This window comes from Amblyomma maculatum, chromosome 5 (genome assembly GCF_055883805.1).
Source record: "Amblyomma maculatum isolate TAMU_Amacu chromosome 5, ASM5588380v1, whole genome shotgun sequence".
Lineage (NCBI taxonomy): Eukaryota > Metazoa > Arthropoda > Arachnida > Ixodida > Ixodidae > Amblyomma > Amblyomma maculatum.
Window position 1 is genome coordinate 149,798,717 of NC_139348.1, and position 19,138 is coordinate 149,817,854.

Here is a 19,138-nt window from a genome sequence, read left to right on the forward strand (position 1 = left end):
CACTTAGCACGCATTATTCAGTTAAGATGAACTTTCACGGCCAGTCGTGCCCCACCTGTGCAGCTTTGCTTGACTGTCCGAGGAGCACTTAAGCAGAAAGAAATTAGAAAAATATGTTTTCCGGCGCGTCGACCATCCTTGCCACTGACACGCAGAACCTCGAACACTTGGAGGCGGAAATGCAACTCTGGGAAGGCAGGAAGTGCGCCACTGCTCATCCTCTCTCACACTTTCCTCATTCACTCCTCTTCCCTCCCTCAGAGTGAGAGAAAGGGGCACAGCCCGGCCAGCAAAGCCAGCCCACGGCCGATCTCAATGCGCGCGCTCACTCGCATTGGCTCAGCACGTGCAGCCGAGGTCTGACTGCCATCCAAACCCAAAAAAAGAAAAGCAAGAAAGAAAGAAAGGTGAAAAGAAAAAGCAGCCAATGTGGTTTCCCCAATAGTGATCACGTGACAGTGTCTTCACGCTAGCGGTACTGGCCTCCGCGCCTCTGCCATCTCTCTGCTGCATCTGACCGACTGCCGATTCCTCGCGGCGTGCATGCTAGCTATGTACCGCCACCTCCTACCAGGCTTGCTATTACCTTGTGGTGTACACCGTTGTTTTAGTGCGTGCCCTGTTCGCCGTGTTGCTAGTATGGCTGGTCGGCCAACAACTCTAAGAAAGCTGCTTGAGCTTCGTGAGAAGGTCAAAGTTTTGACCGAAGTTCGCGCTGGTCAGCTTTCAAAAACCGAAATAGTGCGCAAGTTCGGCATCGCAAAAAGCACTGTGAGCAGTATTGTGAAAGACGAAGCCCGGATTACCTGTGCTTTTAGAAGAGGGTGAATTCGCACTGAAGCGAAAGAGGATGCGCATAGCTATGCACAAAGGCCTAGAAGACGTTCTGCTTGCCTGGGTGGACAGTGTGTGCAGTGCAAATTTGCCAGTGAGTGGAGTAATACTAAAAGCAAAAGCGGAAGAAATTAAGCTGCGAATGAGAGTCGAGTTCACTTGCAGAGATGGTTGGCTCGACAGTTTTCGAAGGCATAGACTGGGCTTTTGTTGTATTGCCGGCGAGACTGCTGCCATGGACGAAACGGTCTGCAGCGATTGGAGGCATAAACAAGTTGAAATACCTCATGAAGGAATATGACCCACAAGATGTATATATTGTGGCTGACACGGCCCTTTTCTACCCACTGCTTTCGAACAAAACATTTGCATTTGCTGGTGATAACTGCGTGGCAGGCAAGCACGGCAAGCTCGTTAACGGTCCTCGTGGGTGCAAATATGACTGGGACTGACAAACTAAGGTTGCTGGTCATAGGAAAGTCAAAAGCACTACGCTGCTTCAAATGTAAAAGCACTGCCGGTCACGTATATGGCTAATTCGAAAGCGTCGATGACATTTCGAGCAATGGATTTAAGAGATGGATCGTCACTTCCAGAAAGAGAAGAGAAAAGTTATCTCGATAGTTGACAATTGTACCGGACACGGTCACACCGCCAGACTTCCTGCCATTTGTCTGTAGTTCCTACCAGCAAACACAATAGCGAAGCTCCAGCCTATGGATCAAGGAGTGTTCAGCAGTATGAAGAGGCATTATTGTCGCTCTCTGCTGCAACGGACGCTAATTTGCATGGAGAGTAATAAGGAGTACTCAGTGGACCTGCTAAGTGCTGTCCACCTACCAACGAGGAAGCAAGTTAATGAAGCCACCATTGCCAATGCCTTCCGCAATGAGGGATTTGTGGTGCCAAGTGACTGCTCAGCACAGAATGACTGCGATTCGGTGAGGACTGTACTGAGCATTTGAACAGGGGAAGCATTGTCTCTGTGCTGAGCAGTAAAAGTGTTTCCGTTGACACGAGTGCATATGTCAGCATTGACAAAACTGCAAGCGTGCAGGGCTGACACCCCGGAAGGTCTAGTTGAAGTGATTGACCTGCCGTCAGAAGCTGCTGCCGATGATGACAGCATGGATGTTATGCCTGTATCTGCGCCGGTCACCTGCGATCAAGCTGACACCTGCCTGGACACTTTAGTGCAGTTTTTGAACAATGTGAAGGCACTGAAAAATACCTTAAAAAGTTAATTGAGATGTCTGCGTTTGTAACGGTGAGTCGATTTTCACGGCAGACTCAAAGAAAAATAGCAGACAGGGTAACACTCAACAGTGCCTGATACCTGCAATTTCAATTTGTGCAGTGTGCCCAATCAGTATGCAATAAATGCTTATACTGCAGTTATGTGTTTCCTGAAAGGCCATTTCATTCAATTGTCCTCATATACGAGATAGTATTTGAACACACTCTGCATCCTCAAACATCATTTACAGAAGCACTCCTGATTAGACAAACTTCTAAGATAAACGATATTCATGGTTCCTTGGAGTTAGTCTTAAAAGGAGTCTGCTGTAATGTCCTTTTCTGAATCGTAAACAAATACCAAAGTCGGAAAAAAAAAGTGCAGTAAACCCTCGTTAACTCGAAGTTGTAAAATGCAGGAAAAATTTCGAGATAAGTGGAGTTTCGAGTTAAACAAAATGCCAAAAATTTCTGGCGACAATCCCTGGCGATCAGCCGCGCGACACCGCCGCCAATGCCTGTCGTTGCCGCTGGTGCGCACGGCACAGAGCGACGGAACTCTGCGACAGAGGCGCGTTTTCAACGTTACTTTGTTACCGCTGCCTCGTCGTTCGGTCAGGGGGAGTATAATTACGCTATATCCCGTTTCTAAGACTAAACAGCATGACGTATGGTAAAAGAGTAAATTTTTTTGTAACGCATTGCGTCTAAAAAAACAAAAAAAGGTGACAGCTCAGCGATGCTCTACTATACTGCGATGCAAGCAGCAACTTCCTACTTGCTCCTTTCGAAGATTAACAATATCTAGCCACATTAGCCTTTTTATTTCCCTTTACTACCCTACCAAGCTTTTACTGAATTGTCTCAACGCGCTCATATATACACAAATCAGATGAAGTGAGTGTCTGCAGGTTCTTCGCTCAAACCGGACTAGGGAAAACAACTTCACTGGCGAAAAAAGAACAAAGAACACAGGACGAAAATTGAGTAGCTTAAAGCCTTCTGCGATTGGCTGCATAGCGAGCTGCTTCTGGGTGATACACAAAATTTTCTACAAACCCAGAACCTGAGCTCGACAGCGACGAGCGAAAATGCTTTAGCGGCCCTCGGCCCGTCTAGTCCGTCGACACTCCACTGCACAAAGGGAGCTTTTGTAGTAAGGGGAAAAGAATTCTCAGGAAAATCTCAACTTTACAATTTTTGAAGGAAGAACCGGGTAATGCTTGCCCACTTCGCGTTGGCATTCGGTCCAACAAAAGCGTCCTCGAGCTGCTAAATGCGTCGCATAAGCCATTGGTCGCCGTCGCTGCATTCAACTTTGTTCCGGACACCACATACACAACAAAATCAGTCAACGCTTCATGCACATGGAGCAACGAAACAGAATCACACAATCACTAAATCGCTCTTGCCGGTATGCACGTGCGGAGGGCAGCTGACCGAACCACGCCCAATAAGACCTATCAGCCCCCGCGTACGATCGGCGCTCACGTGACTGCTCCCAAGGTGAAAAACGGCTGCGTCTGCGGGAATTTTGTATTCGCTCTTCGAACATGACTGCGTTCGGCACTTAGTATAAGAACAAAGCGCTCGCTCGGAGCCCCTATCACCTTTTGGTAATGACCTTTGCCTTCAGTCTTTCCGGTCAAAATCTCGAGATATCCGCATTACGCCTGAAAAATGCTTCGAGATAAACGGGAGCTAATACATTGCACCTATAGGAGGTGAAAGCACGGCGTGGAAAATTTCCAAATTAACCGATTTTTCGAGATATGCAAGCTCGCGTTAACGAGGGTTTACTGTATGTTGCAGTAATTAGCCAAAATTTAGTCTAATTGGTAACATATTAAAACTAAAAAAAAAAAAGGAAAGCTTTAGGATGTGCGGCAGACCTTCTGAAGTGCCTGCATGTTCCCAAAAAGAGGTCACTTGTAATGAGAAATTGCCATAATGGCCTGTATGAAAAGACCTAACTAGGATAATTATATGGCCGTATCTAGGAGATCTACACTACTGAAAGGAGAGGAAAATTGTTATGAGCACTTCAAATGGTCCAACACTCTTTCACTCACTGGAGCGGGGCATGCCTCAGGGAGCGGGACTCAGCCCTCTCTAGTTGAATATTATCTTTACACACATAACCAACACACTTCTCCAAGGGCAACGCACAATGATTCATGCATATGACTACATACAGAGCGCGTCTCATTCACACGATATTACCCAGCAACGTATTCAGAAAGTGTTACTGCACATCTTCATATACCTGGCTCCCAAAGGTCTTCGCCTCTAGCCAGAAAAGAGTGTTGCCATGGCTTTTGCAAGAAAAACAATGCCTCGATATCTGCTCCTCCTAGGTGCACGGTCACTACCTTATGTACCATCTCAGCGATTCCTAGGTGTTATGATGAACAGTAATCTCCCTTGGTCATGTCGAACCAAAGAATTTTGGGAGAGGATCATCGCAACATCGTAGGTTTACGGATTCATGACAGGTACATGGTGGGTCAAATATTGATGGTCAGTGGTTCCGCTTGAAAAAGCCTGCACTGAAAGAAGATTGTGGAACTGTCTACCAGTGCTTCAAAGACTATCTACAGCTAGCAAAATGACTTTCAAAAGCTGCGCAGAACAACTGCCTGTGGATATTCCTTGAACTCCCAAAGGGTTCCTCTGCATTAGGAACACTAGCATAAGCAAGATGCCTTCTGTTATATGTGACTGCTGCCCAGGAAGCTACACATACCCAATGTTCTTCAAGAGAAGAAGCACTTCTTACACCGTATCAACCTAACTCATTGTTACTCTGGCTTTGGTCAGGCCGTGCAGCTCCTGCCCCTCCCTACTATTCATTAACCAAAGAAACTACTACTACATCTGACTTTTGGCCCACAGGACACTCTCGCCTCTAAAGGTGATGGAGTTTGGTTCGGTTTGTGAGGTTTAACGTCCCAAAGCAACTCAGGCTATGAGAGATGCATTAGTGCAGGGCTCTGGAAATTTCGACCACTTGAGGTTCTTTACCATGCACTAACATCGCACAGCACACGGGCGCCTTGCTTTTCACCTCCATCGAAAAGCGGCCGCCGAAGCCGGGATTCAATCCCGCATCCTTGGGAACGGTAGTCAAGCGCCGTAACCACTGCATCACCCCGACGGGGCATGAAGTTTGTTCCAGGTGTGTATGCAAAGAGCCAAGTGCCACAGGCAGCACTTCTGCACGCTACAATTGCCTGCTTAACCAAGGAATATACACAGCCCACACACTGTTACCAATGGTTATCTACTCAAGAAACTTCTTCCTGCGGCGTTCATGTGCCCTCAATAGCCATGTCCTTTCTTACCAGTTGCAGCAGAAGACATCCTCTATGACAGCTTAGCTCCGTAGCATTAACAAAGTTGTTCCCTATATCCTTCACCGAACCCTTTGGCCGACGGGTTACCTTTAACAACTCCAAAGCATCTCTACAAGTCCTGTCCAACCTGCTGAAGAGAACCAATCATCAGCCCGTTTCCCCTGACATGTACATCATTTTGTTATTGCTGCAGGCCACTACATAACATTTCACTGGATACCAACTCACTGTGGCATTCTGACCAATGAAAGAGCATATGAGGCAGCCCGTCAAGGCCATCAACGTGAGACATACATCCAGACTTTCTTCATAAAACCTGATAGAGCATATGAGGCAGCCCGTCAAGGCCATCAACGTGAGACATACATCCAGACTTTCTTCATAAAACCTGATACGTTCCTAATGGCTAAGAGACTCGCTCTTGAATCTGGAGCTTGCCGAAACATCAATATCAATTTCTTTACTCAACTGACTCACATCTAAGGTCTAGAGCCTCCGGGGTAGTGCAGTGGTAAGACACTCGACTACTGTGCCGGAGTACCCAGGTTCGATCTCGACCGCGGCTGCGTTTCGATGGAGGCGAAACAGAGAGGCATCCGTGTGCTGTGTGATGTCAGCGCACGTTAAAGATCCCCAGGTGGTCAAAATTACTCCGCAGCCCTCCACCACGGCACCTCTTTTTCTCTATCCCCTTTCACTCCCACCTTCCTCCCTTCCCTCACGGTGTGGTTCAGGTGCCCACAGAAACAAGTGTGACAGATAATGCCCCTGTCCCTTCTTGTGAACCAATTATTATTATTATTATTATTATTATTATTATTATTATTATTATTATTATTATTAAGGTCTAGACTCTCACCCAGAATTTCACGCCATCAGAGAAATCCTTACCACTGACTTTGCCTGAAAGCTGCATTTACAAATGGCTTGCGATACCATTTCGGCTCAATAAGCAGTCCGCATTGTGACAACTGCAACTTGATTGAAACTCTGGAACAATGTGCTGCTTGAGCATCCTGCGAACGCTGATGAGCGTGCTTACTGCAAACTATGCGTGAAGAAGCTCTCCCCAGTGCCCCTAACAATAGAGTGTTTTAAGCCCCTCAGCCCGCCTTAGGAAACAGAGACATGCAATGAAGTTTTTTTTTTCTGCATATTTGACATCCTGTCAAGCTTGAATTTCATCTTGCATGTTTACTCTCATGCACTCGTCCCGCAGTGAACTTTGCTAGCCCATTTGCCGGACTATAAACCTTATCACTTCCTTTCATATTATTACTTGCCAATGCACATTAGTATGCATTTAATGGCCACATTCCATTTTCTGCCCTTTATTCATTTATTTTATTTTGCTTTTTCTGCACAGCTTGTTTTTCCAATCACTCCCAAATTTGCTTTGGCCATCAAAGAAAAGCCAATTGGAACTGCAAAAAAGGCAGTGATGGATATATTGGAATCTCAGTGATGCTAGCTGGCTTCCAGATTGTGCTCTCACCTGTTAAAACACCAACTGCAGCAAATCAGAATATAACTGGTGTTAAAAGGTGCCCGATTGGTTGAAATCATGTTTTAACCAGTGCAATTGGTGTGCAGATTAGTTAGTTAGGAACTTATTAAAGATCCAAGACATGAGAAAGAAGTTACCAGCTGCACTCCCTGGTGGAGTGTCTTCCTCGTCTTGGCGCATCTCAACCGGTGCCACCCGTCACTTCCTGGCTGGGGTTCACCAGGCCCCGCTTGTGCAGTCCTGCAAGGTACAAGCACCTACTGTCAGCAAGCACCTACCGACAGAAACAACCCTTTCATCACACGTGCACAAGGTTTATCAGATCATGGCACACATATTGGAGAAATTGTTAGCGGCATTGAACATAATGTAGGGCTGTGCCGAGAGGGTATCATATTGTAACGAAAAAAATAATGCTCAAGAAATGAAATTCAAGTATTGCCACAAGCTGGTTTTGCAAAAAATGCAATCATGTCAAAGTATTTTTGCACACGGATCCCTCAGTAGGGACTAAACCATCATTCATTTCAAAATGGTGGTCAGAGGTATTTTTTTTGTTAACTAAGTGGCAGGCATGAAAATGTTCCAGCTTTGAATGCAACCTTCTCGGCAAGAAGTTAGTCTTTTTCTGTCGAATATATGTCATCACGGATAGTACAAGGCATACACAGTAGAATCTCGGTCGCTAAAATCCAGCTGATATGAATTTCGAGATGACACAATTTGTAAAATTTGCCGGCGGAGGTGAATTGTGCATGATGCGCAGAGTTTTGGGCCTTCGAAAGATCTACCCCATGTTACTACGGATAATACAAACCCACGAGCGGAGGCCCACATGTCACAGCCATTGAGATCGTCAGTCTCTCTGTTCATGACATGAGTGGCGAGCGGCGGCCGCACAATCGTAAATAAATCTTCTCGGCCGTAATGAGATCTACGTGAATACCCTTCCCATGCTTTTATGAACACTGATTTTTGTTCGTTATGATGATACGAACTTTCGAATACAAATTTTTCGCAACCCCATGACATTCGTATCACCAAGGTTTTACTGTAACTGACTTTTATTCGGTAAAGAACAAAACAATGGGGCTGTTCTCAGTACATTTAAAGCGGTTTTTGTGACAAGGCTCACACATCACAAGGGCACCATACAAACACACAAAAAGAGAAATCTTGGCATTTTCTACACTTTACTTGTGCCCGCAAAATCAATTTTTAGGCCTAGAGCCAACCATTATTCATGAGCATCAACCTATTCTACCACCCACTGGTCATACATTCCATCAACTTAGCTGGCTTCTTGGGTTTATAGTACACGTGTGCAAATATACAAATTTTTGAACGCAAATTCAATATGAATTTCGAAAAAAATGCTTTTGAATATCGAACATCTGATCAGCAAAAAAAAAAAAAATATGAATGGAAAATTAAAAAACAGTCAAGCCCACTTATAACAATACTGCAGTGCCACAAAAATATTTTTATAATCAATAATTGTTATAAATGGGCTAGGCCAAAACAACAAAGAAAACATAAGAAACTTGAGAAAGTTTTAAGAGGAAGTAGCTTACACTTTTCACTTATTTGCAAGCAAAAATACAGAATCAATAAGGTTCAATTTATTTTAATTGTTTCATGCCAATATTGTTGACTGCAGAGTGTAGGGGGTCCAGCTTCTGCACAGAGCTGTGTGGAAGATTTTTTGCACAAATAATGTCCCGCAAGGAACTGACCATTCTTAGGACTCCGTGATGTAGTTTGGCTGGCATGGTCGCAGTGTTTGTAAGTTTTTTGCTGCTAAGCCTTGCATTCAGTAACCAAATGTAATTGTTATAACCAATAATCTACCATTACAGCATTGTTACATGCGGGTTATTTTACCATAGAACACATGGCAAAGTTGACGGTGCTACAGCTGTCCATTGTTATTAGAGGTGTGCAGGGACCGAAACTTTGAGCCCGAGCCCCGTCCTGGCCCGACGCTACAGACCCGAGCCCGGCCCTGCCATACATGGATAAGGACTCAGCCTGGCCCGGCGCTTAAATTTAAGACCCGGGCCCGGCCCGTCATGCTATAATTGCGCAGTTGAAGCGATAAAAGAGAAGAAAATAATTTCAGGGTGATAAGTTTATCCAAGATCTTAAAAATGTTGAGTTCTCATGTTTGAAATGACAAATTTGTTGAATACATATATAGGGGCACAGCACGTGCGTAGAATTAACTTATTCCATAAAAACAACAAGTTATCCATTGAATTGAGACATTTGCAGAGCTCTGGATAATGGACCCGGTAGCGCTGAGGTTTCTTTCAGTGCTGTAGCAATGACTCGCATGTTATTTGATAGAAAAACAAGTTTTCGATAACCAGCTGGTTTTCTTCTCCAAAAGTGAGCAAGCTATAAACCTAAAAAGGGGTTAATTTTGTGGACCGGTACTCGGTGAGCTCGCCTGGCTCACCGTGTGCCTTTCAAGTGAAAATTTCACAACAAGATAAGCAAGAGGAAACTCTTGCGCCGCAGAAGCTTTGAGCTATGTCCCGTTTCGAATGAGGCCATATCGAGGCAGGAATGCATCACAATAGAGACGTGTGATTGGCGACAGCATGGCGCAAAGTTTGAAATGAACACGTAAACGTCAGCGCCGGTGTTACCAAAGCGGAGATGCAAAATATAGCCCACAAGCAGCTCCTCGCGGCGAGGAGGCAGGGAGGAAAGGTGAGCCGACGCCTCAGAAGCTCTCACGTGGGGACGACGCGGGAAAATGCGGTGCACTCTAGACGCTTATCGCACTATATGACTATTTAGCCATTTAACAAATGTTGCATGTGTTCGTGATCCGGGTGTCCGGCCCGGCCTGCCCGAGATAATACCTTGGCCCGGGCCTGGCCCGAGCCCGGGCGAAAGGGCTTCCGAGCGGCCCGAACCCATGCACAGCTCTAATTGTTATATCCAATATGTTGTTCAATGCGGTATTGTTATAAGTGGGTTTGACTGTATTTCAAAATTCACATGATATTGCAAATAAAATTAAAAATTGCACAGAAGTGAACACCCTACTGAAACATCCAGTATAAATTTTATATAGGATTCCGTATACCAGCGTTTTTTCTGCAGGAAGCAGTTTCGTGAAGTGCTTCATTTAGTGCACACTATTGGGAAGGCCCTCTTCGGAAAAGGGAGGGTCCCTTTAACCAAAATGGCCCCGTCGCTTTTTGAGGATGTTTCACTCCACAGCCCACACCAATAAGCATTGCGGTGAAGCGCACAGTGCAGGGATCTTGCGCTGAATTCAATAATTTTGGGTGTAGTGGGCAATTTTCAAATATTTGGAAATTTTGATTACAGTTTTAACATGAATAATGTGAACTGAATAACAAACATATTCAATTTGTATTTATTTCGAATAATCGCCCACCCCTAGTTTATATTCTTTAATCAACACGTGCAAACTGGGCCAGCTCAGAGCTTTCCTGCAGTTGGTAGGGCTCAGCCCATAAGATGAAGTTAGGCCCACTCTTAGCCGCAAAGTGCAAATTTTCCCTCTGCTCTTATTTTTCAATAAAAAGTCGCCATCAATGCCTGAAGAGCTGACGTTCTCTCAGCATCAGCAGCCTTGGTTCATTTCTTGTACTGAAGAAGCGAAGAAGAAAGCCAAGGAGCGACAGGATTAGCTCTCAAGTGCATTTGCAAACAGTGTCATGTTTGGACATGACACTGCCCAGTTGAAAACCGGGAATATTATTGAGGGCATTCACATCATGCTAAAAACGAAAAAGATGTGCCTGTCCCTACAGCCAGTCATCTAACCTTTGTTGCGCTCAATCTTCACATCACACGTACACAAAACCAAACAAAATGGCACCAGGAATTCATGTGAAATGTTTGTCATTCTGCGTGCTTTTGAAATTATGTTTAGTGCTTTCCCTGTCATTTACTGTCGCCACCTTTCCTCCTGTTTGCTTCGCCAATGTAGCATCATATGACAATGGTCCAGGAATTAATAATGTGTCACTACCTCCTGCTGTTTTCTCCAAACAAACGCCCGTTTTACAATTTGGTTCTCAGCTCGGTGCACAAATGAACCCAGAGAAGTGGGGAGAGCCGATCGAGAGATGTACCCAGCAGTGAGCCAAAGCGTGGTGCCACAGTATGCCATTTGCTGACCACTGGTGTGACCAACTGCTCCAGGGTGCACTTTCCTTGTTTGCTGCACAGCTGCAGTAGTCGCTGCCGTACCGGCAGGACCTTTCGCTGCAGCTGCGAGTCAGGGCTGCAAAAGTCACAACAAGGTCTACTAAATAGTATTCCCAAAAACTGATGCAACAGCATTATCATATGGCCATTATGCATAGTTGCTAGGCATTGGTCTAAATCAGTTGCTAGCTAGTGGACCTGATCAGCAACCCTGTCTTGGGTGGTCCTTCAAATAATGTGGTAGCTTATGACTGTATTAAAAAGAATATGCGTGAGACTATATAGGCCAAATTAAGGGATCAGTGTTGTGAATTAGGGTCCAAAGGGAAGCAGCGGACGGGAGCCGTTAACGCACCATACCCTCAAAGGTGGAGCCTAAGTGTCCCCTCCAACATTTCTACAACAGCAAGGCAGACAGAAAGAAGGATTCCTGCTTAGTGAGACTAGTAATGCTTTTGCATTAAAATGCAGTGGTCGAGTTACCTACAACATTGTGCACCATAATTCTTAAGCGAAGCTATACGATCATGCCAGCATGGCCAAGAGGTAGATTTTCTGACTCAGGATCAAAGGGTCCTGGGTTCAAGTCCCCCCATAGAAAGGTTCTGCCAAGTCAGCCATGCCATGCAGTCATGTAATGCCACACAATGTGCCGACCAATTGTCTGATCAAGTACCCTGCCTACTAACACCTGCCATTTAAATGCTCGTGATCGTACACTCATAACGAGAACAACACTGACACTGGATTTTCGGAAAAATGAAACTTTTGATATTGTCGTTAAAAAAAATAATTTTGGTGTCCACCACTGGTGTTACAGTACCATCACACTGCAGCACTTTTGCAGATGTCCCCTCACGAGTCGTCACCATGATCTCGCATCATCGGTGTGCTTCACATATGCAATTCATATAAGCACATACAGATTCTCCTTGTACATATGACACATTTAAGGATTCCAAGAAGTAATCATATGCGTTACATCAAGACAGATTACTTGAGCATTTGTGGCTATGTTGTTGCGCCCGCAGGCTTGCCTCTGTGCACTCAGAGAAGTGTATATACGTGATACAGTCACCTTGCCAAAGCATCCTAATGGTCAAAACTGTATACGCCATTTATATTCATGCCTATTCACCACGAGTTACCAAAAGGGACCACTTTGGAAGCATTGAATTTCATTCCGAAATGAGTTTTGGGCTTTGTAGTACTTCGTGTATTGCTACTAAGGTATGTAGAGTCTGTTAGCACGTGCACTCAGTTGTTGCGCCGTTTTTTCAGCAGCATTAACTATCACAGCTGACAACAATATAGCAGATCATGCATGCACAACCAACAGCAATGAAAACCAGACCGTCCCAGGATGGCAACTGACTGTTTCAATATCACCTTTTCTGGAAAAAAGCACTGAGAAGGGAACAGAGGCAAGCTTGGGATATGCAATGCAAGCTAACAAGCTGCATCAAGCAACATTGTTGCACCATGTAAATTAGAGGCAAAACTGTTGTATCCCCATTAACTTTAAATACACCGAAATCATTTGTGTTAACACTTTGCAAAAATGCAGCATTTCTAAGACTCGTTTACTGTACAATTGCCGCACAAACAACAGTGAAAGACTTCAAAACTGATGACTCATTAGTAATCCATGTTACAACAGATGAAAGTACAGGTCATCTCAGGAACTGAAGTATCAATAACAGTAGCGAAACAGGAAGTTCAATGTTACCACCACGTGAAGGCTACTAAACACTGCAATAGTGGCACTGCACTGACTTTAGCCCCCCTTTTTTTTTTGCCTCAAAAATACCAAAATACTAGTTTGGACACATTTACCCATTCTTCTGGGTCCAAAAGTTCCCTTCCAGTTCCTAATCAAGGTAACCCATAATTAGACTAAATTGTGAGTCAAATCGGCTCCAAGTGATTTCTAAATATAAGGATGGAATGTTAAGTGTTCTCTGAGGATATGCAGAGCACCCATTGTGTTACATAGTACAAAGGCGCCTGTCCCCAATCAAATATTTCGAATGGTGCAAGGTGAACGGCACTGACGAAAGCCGTTGGAGAAACAGGCGTAACAGGTTGTAACGACTGGCGCACTAAGGTTGGAATGGGCAGGCCTGTGTATGACAAAGGAGAGATGCACCTGCTGAGAAGGGGTCCGTTGTATTGTGTGTTTGTGTCCTTCTATCTTCGTCCTCGTCCTTCGCGCTGTTATTCCAAAATGTTGTACGTCGTGTCAGCAAGAATAACGCGCTCGCAAGGGCAAAGTTCGCAGACAGTGCAGATTTTGGGGGAACCTAAAATCCAAAGCCAAGACGGTGGCCACTTATCGCAGAGCACGGCGCCAAAGAACTATGGGAAGGATGCATCGAAATGACACCACCAATGTGGCATTGACACCCAGTAACTTCAACTATGGCACTGAAGTGACGGTGTGATGTCAACGAGTGCGACACGGGGTGAAATTAGAGGTTGCGTCCTCGTGTTTGTTTGTTTTTCCCTCTCTCTGTAAAAGAGGGACCCAAGTAAAGACTCAAAATTTGACAGGCCAATTGTGGTGGCTTGGATCACTGTCGTTGGTATGCTTTTACCTTTTTTTTTTTTCATGCTCTTTTTGGTTGTACATAAGTCTCGGGAGGAAGTTATTAGTACTGGTAAAGTCAAAGGGTGTTGTGGGCAGCAAGTAACCAATCATACTGATTCTTGCTGGAATTGGCTACGATTCAAGCGTGGGCTGGGCCCCGAGGCATTATAACTGAGCTCGAGGGTACAGTAGAGTGTTCTGGGCTATGGCTTAGCGTGGCATCTTCGGTTAGTAAGATATGGAGATCCAATTTTGCTCATCCTTGCTGTAGATGCTGTAATATTGTCAAGTTTTGTGTACATAAACATCGGTTATCTTTTTGATATCTCCAAGTATCGCTATCCACATTCCATCAATCACCATCGTCCCAATCATCGTTCAGTAAAAGCCTCGAACCACTTATAAAACTGACTTTGTTTTTTACTGACACTCACGTGGCATTGTTCCTCTCCAGGTTTACCGAGTTTACTTAAAGTTGTTCAGATGCCTGGTAACATCGAGTTATAGGCTGCACCCAATATCTCCTCTCTTGACACCGACAATGCTGTCACTTCATACTCAAATTTTGCTCCACATACCAAGTCCAAATTAGATGAAAGCTGTTCTTCAGAGCATGATAGCTCATCTTGTAATGATGAACTACATTCTGAAAGTTTAAGCTCTGACTACAAGCTTAAGAATTACCGAACATTCAAAACAATTTGACTATCAAAAGAATCAAGTATTTTAGTTCTGTTGCCCTATATTCTGCTGCAAAATAAATTTCAGAAGCTAAAAAGCCCTTTGAAAAAAAAAAAAAAGCTTTTTGAGCTTTTAAATGTATAGGCAAGTGCAGTATTTGCCCATTGTAAAACTGCATCTCATTACACACTTGCTAGGATAAAATATTAGTACTCTGATTTAGCTAGGATGGATGGGAATTTTCACGCACACTAGATGACATGTCACGCTTTTGCAAGAAACAGTTATGAATTTTCTGAGTATTTGGAACAAGTCGTGGTTAAAAAAGACCTTTCCCCTTACGTTCATTATGGCTGGCCAAATCTGATATACGAGGTGTGACACAAAAGAAACGAGACTAAGTGTGTAGCTTGAAAAAAGAGTGGAACTGTAATGATTGAGTGGGTTTTCACTGGTCAGACTGTTAATCAACTCTACTACATTGAAGTACTAAAAAGAGTTCGTGAAAAAAATTAGGAAAAAAAAAAAAGGTCATAGTTGGGGAGTGATGGATGCCTGTTGCATGCAGGACAATGCACCCGCTCACACTGCCCTATCTGTCAAGCAGTTTGTGACCAGCAAAAACATTACTGTGATGGAGCATCCTCCTTAATCACCTGATTTGGTACCATGCAACTTGTTTTTATTTCTTAAAGTTAAATCTTGCTTAAAGGGAACCCCTTTTACCTTAGTTTAAGAGGTTCAGGCAAAAACGGAGAATCTCTTCAAGAGCCTTCCAAAAACCTTGTTCTAGAACTGTTACCAGCAATGGCAGCACCGAATGCAGAAGTGTGTGAATGCTGAAGGAGACTACTTTGAACGTGATAATGTCACAAAAAACTGATTTTGTAAGTACAATATATTATTGGACCAGTCTTTTTTTTTTTCTTTTTTTTTTTTTTTTGTCACACCTCGTACTATTCGCTGCACCAACTAGTGAGTGAAACCCCATCATAGAGGATGGCAGGTCCTATTAGGATACCAGCCATCATGGTAGCCTATTTGTAGACCGGTTTCTGCATTACCTCTGAACACAAGAGAAAGGCAGCATTGGCTTGTGCAAGGGTAGCTTCATGGCATGGCAAGGTATCAAAATAGTTATCAGCCAGGATGTTAACCGTGCGAAATTTTCCTATTGGTTAGACTACACAGCAGCAGGTTAGCAGGTAGTGCATCCTTTTGGCAGGCCATTTTCAAAGCATTTGATTATATACATAGTCAGAGAAACAACGAATGCGCAAAGGTAGAACCTCCATCTCATGTGCAAGAAACCGTTGTTCTAATACCGGCATTGCTCTCAATTGAACAAAACACGGCTGTTGATAGAAATATCCATGATTGGATTGCGACCTGATTTCTTTAGTGAGAACTGATTATATATGCACTCACCAGAACACAATTCGGCCATCCTGATGCAGTACTTGGCCACTAAATAATCTGCCCTCAGCCCTAGTCAGCTGCACAGCAACTGGCCAGGACAGCAGTCAGACCTGTGATGCAGCAGATGATAACACAAAACATTGGATCTAGACAGGCCATCACTAGCAACTGAGCCAGCACATGATCAATGCAGCAAGTGTATCCATTGAGGCTAGCCTAGCACTGCTTAGGAGTATGGATGATGAAGCGTATACACTGTGAAAAGCAAGCATGTATGCACTATGACATCACAGTTTACAGGACAAATGAGAACTATGTGTAGGATCTCTAAACAATAAGGGTAAAACAAGTAGTAGTGACAGTTAAACAACATTGGTGAGATGGTGGCACCTCAAGAGTTTCAAGGACTTTAACGACTTGGGTAATATTTTTTTCAGGAGTTATGAACACAGAAGCCTGTCAAGCAAACTTTTTCACCCATTTACAACTGTACCTTTTACTATAAACCAGCGAAACCAAACAAGCCAAGTCAATTTTCAGTTATAGTTTTAACAAAATTTTACCTTCCATTATTTTAAGCCTCAACGCTGACGTTTTGTGCTTTATCTTTAAGTGTTCTCAGACTGTTGGTCCTTACAATGCAGGCTATTAATTGCTTCTGTTTTCTCGGCCTGAGTGTCCTCTAAGCATTCAATTTAGCAAAAGTTGCTCGTGCTTTTTTGCAGGCATGGACATCAGCATGGACGTTTTGCAGAAGGCATGGACATCAATTCATTGCCATTATTCTTGCCCTCATTTCTCCTGGCATTGTGCAATTTGGTCACGTATGGGTAAAGCAGTTGCCTATAATACAGCTCGAGCACCACAAGCTTGAGGGTTCATTTTGTGGCCCCTCTCGGTTAGTAAAAATCATGAATTCAAATGCAAAATAACCCATTCTACACACCTCAGCGCGGCTAGTAGCAGGAGCTACAAATGCTAGTTACCACCAAGAACAATAAAGGGTCAAGCTAAGCTTTCCTGAGATAGTAAAAGAGAATCAATTCAGTTCTATTTAGGCAGCTCTGTAGTGGTACGTAGACAACACTGCAGTGTTCCAAAGTATTCAACTTGTAATTTCGTTATGCCATATTAATATTATTTACAGTGAGCAAGCTTCCAATAGGCTGCGCTTAGTTCGACCAGCTGGAATTACATGCTGTGATTTCATTGCTCTGGAAAGCTGGGTGGTATTTGGTTCACATGCATGAAAACTACGTCAGAGATATCACTAAGATATGTTTCCTGCTTTTAGTTACTTGCTGGTGGTATTTGGTTCACATGCATGAAAACTACGTCAGAGATATCACTAAGATATGTTTCCTGCTTTTAGTTACTTGCTGTTCGTACAACACTCCAGTTCCTTGCTAACACTGTTTCTTTCAGTGCGGACTGTTTGGGGAATTCTGTAAAATGGCCGTGACCATATGAAAAATCATCAGTCGCTGTTGCTTTTGTAGAAAAACATCATGTGCCATTACATAGCCAATAAAATCCAAATATCGCAAGAGTTCTGAAATTCTGCCGCCCGCTGGTCGAATAAACATTGCTTTGTTTTTTCTTATTCGGACCCCTTGCAAGGCTGGTACAACCTTTCAGTTCATTCCTTGTTGGAATGGGCTCTGTACCTCGTACTAGAGCTGTGCACGGGCTCGGGCCGGCTTGAAAGCTTGTACCAGGCCCCGCCCGCAGGCCGGGCTAGGGCCGCTCGGAAGCCCTCTTCCTCGGGCTGGGCCCGGGCAGAGGTATATTTGTCTTGGGCAGGCCAGGCCAGACACGATTACGAACACATAAAACTTTTGCAAAAGCGTGAATATGGGCATAGTGCGATAAGTGTCTAGAATGCAGAGCATTTTCCCGCGTCTTCCCAATACGAGACCTTCCGAGTTCCTTCCCAGCGTCGCCCCACCTTTCCTCCCCACCTCCTCGCCGCGAACGGATATTTGGTAGCTATCAGTTACCGAGCGGAGGGGCTGCTTGCAGGCTATTTAGTTGGCATCTCCACTTTGGTAACACTGGCGCTGATGTTTAGGTATCTGTTTCAAGATTCGTGGCATGCTGTCGCCTATCAAACATATCTGCTATGGTTTACTTCTACCTCAACATGACCTCGTTGAAAGCGGGACACAGCTGAAATCATCTGCGGTGCAAGAGTTTCCTCTTGTTTCTCTTGTTGCGAAAAGTTCATGTGAAAAGCTCACGGTGAGCCAGGCAAGCTCACCGAGTAATTGACCACAAAACCAGCCCCTTGTTTAAGTTCAGAGCTAGCGCACTTTTGGAGAAGCAAACAAGCTGCTCACAGAAAACTTGCTTTCCTATCAATAAGAATATATGTATAGTCATTCCAGCCACAAGTTGTAGCATCGAAAGATACTTCAGCGCTACCTAGGGTTCAGTATCCAGGAGCGCCGCAAATGCCTCAATTCAATGCATAACTTGTTTTTGCACAATAGGTTAATTCTACGTACGTGCTGTGCCTGTACATATTCAATAAATTTGCCGTTTTAAATGTGAGAACTTAACATTCCAAGCTCTTGGATAAAACTTATCCTGAAATTATTTTTTTCTTTTTCATAGCTTTTAACTGGAATTATAGCGTGACGGGCCGGGCCCGGGTCTTAAATATGAGCGCCGGGCTGGGCCGGGCTCAAAATTTCGACCCGTGCACACCGTGCACTCGACCTCGTACAACTAGATCAACAGAAAAAAGCATGGTTGATGCAGCCGTCTATTGTTACAAGACTCAGCAAATGGTAATAACACAATGCTACAGTTTACATTTCTGACATTGTTCATGGGAACACGTGCAAAAGCCAGCAGACAGGCTTCCTGTTTGCTTCTCTCTGTCAGCTGTCTCGCACGCAGGCCTGGTTCAGCGCCAACTTGCCGCGATGAGCAAATGTACGGCAAATGAGGGGCACTTCTTAGTCAATAAGTCGGCAACGGAAAGTCTGCATTAACAAGCGTGGTACATAACAAATGCATTCAGTCTACTGCACATACGACATGGATACTCCTCTCGTAGTGGCGGCAGTAAGGCATCCCCGCGTTTTTTTGTTCTTGTAAACGATGTAAACAAGAGCACACGAAACAAAATGCGCGCAGTTCCACTCCGCGCGTGTCAAATAACTCAAGGCGCCATAGTACATCTACCTTGAAGGCGCTTTCTACTACAATTGCTTCAATAGACGCAACAAGTGATGCAGACGGCGCCACCGATAAAACATATAATAGAAAGGTTTATGAAGGCGCTCAGAAAGGCAGAACTTCGAGTAAAAA

The 19,138-nt window shown here is 44.3% G+C and overlaps 1 protein-coding gene across 1 annotated transcript in view; it reads right to left on the reverse strand.

Annotated features, from left to right (window-relative positions):
* The window catches only part of LOC146189936 (uncharacterized), a 29,079-nt gene extending 13,155 nt beyond the window's left edge, over positions 1 to 15,924 (reverse strand). Inside the window, exons 1-2 of the mRNA XM_084604664.1 lie at positions 15,830 to 15,924; positions 7,071 to 7,173 (exon numbers count right to left, since the gene is read on the reverse strand). The gene's annotated coding sequence lies outside the window, so the exon portion shown is untranslated. The remainder of the gene's footprint in view (positions 1 to 7,070; positions 7,174 to 15,829) is intronic.
* Between the last annotated feature and the right edge of the window lie 3,214 nt (positions 15,925 to 19,138).